Here is a 1,663-nt window from a genome sequence, read left to right as displayed (position 1 = left end):
ACAGAGATTCATTCAGCGTCTTCCTTCACTGCTCAAGAAAGACTACTAGGTGTCCAATGCAGAACTAGTATGGACACTAGTTATACTAATGGCCTTGACTTACCATGAGAACCTGGAGTGGGAAGGGTGAAAAAAATAAAAATGAAAATATAATCCCAGCAGTTTAGAGCTGAAATGGCTGCTTTGGGCAAAATGTAGTAGCTTAGGCTAGGTTAGTTTAGCTGAGATAGCTCAGTTTGAATCCTGACACTTTTTTTGCTATGAGCCACTGACCAAATGATCGAACTTCTCTGTGCCTTGGTTTTCTCTGCGAAGTAAGAGTGCCTTCCTCAGAGGAATGCCACTGAAGCACAGGTGGGGGCTGGCTATCCACCCAGTGGAGGAGCCTCTACTGAGCACCCACCACAAAGTAACTAAGTGCAAGATGCTTGACATGCTACATCTATTTGACAGATGTCATCAAACAGTTTAAAGGACCATAATCCAATTTGTTGTTCATTATTACGTAGGCACGCTTCATCCTTCTCATCAGCCTAACCAATTAGCCTAACCATTTGATTTTCACTCTCTTAAGTAGAATGTTTTTAAAATTTTTTATTTATTATTTTTTTTAATTTTATGTGTATGCATGTATTGCCTGCATGTAGGTAAGTGCACCCGTGTCGTGCAATGCCCGAGGAGGACAGAAAAGGCTGTTGGATCCCCTGGGACTGGATTACAGATAGTTGTTAGCTGCCATGTGGGTGTTGGGATTCAAACCCAGGTCTTCTGCATGAACAACCAGTGTTCTTAACTGCTGAGCCATCTCTAATAGAATGTTTTAGGTGATGTTGAAAATGCCTTAAGTAGCTAGGCATGGTAGTACATACCTGTAATACCCCCTACTCAGGAGGACGGAGAGGCTAGCCTGGGCTATATAGTGATACCCCACCTCAAAAAAACGATAAGAAAGAAAAGGAAAGAAGGGAGGGAAGGAAGGAGGGGGAAAGGGAGGGAGAGAGGAAGGCAGAGGGGATGCAGCAGGCCTGTAGGTTTCTAGTCTGTTGACCCAGTGAGGTTCACAACAGAGAGTACTTGGGTCTCTGCCTCCGGAGGGAGCAAGAGATAAAGAACAAAAGCCCCATTCTCAGAAGCTCACCCTTTAATGGGGAGCCAGGAGTCTTTATTCTGTTTGGAATGTCCTCATGTCCCTCACATCTGAAATGCCATTCTTCCCTTGGAGAAGAAAGGGGACCCACCTAAAATATATTTGGTTGATTAGAGAAGTCCCATGAACACTCATTTTGGAAGGCACGCTGCCCAAAAAAGACCTTGGGATGCTCTGCCATCACCTCACTAATGACCTACCCCCTCCACTAGTACAACTGGCATATTAAGGGCCTGTAACACTATTTCAACCATGTCACACCCACCCACCCACCGCCATCTAAAGCATCTGTGACAGAGCCAGCAAGATGGCACCCACCACCAAGCCTGACAACCTGAATCCAAGCCCTAAACCCACATGGTAAAGGACAGAACTGACTCCTACAAGTTGTCCTCTGACCTTCACACATGCCCATGTGTACACACACACACACACACACACACACACACGCACACACACACACAATAAATATATAAGAAATTATATATAAATATATACATAACACTGCATTGTCTA

This window comes from Nannospalax galili, unplaced genomic scaffold, assembly GCF_000622305.1.
Source record: "Nannospalax galili isolate Female #2095 unplaced genomic scaffold, S.galili_v1.0 scaffold475, whole genome shotgun sequence".
NCBI lineage: Eukaryota > Metazoa > Chordata > Mammalia > Rodentia > Spalacidae > Nannospalax > Nannospalax galili.
Note: the sequence above shows the minus strand (reverse complement) of the source record.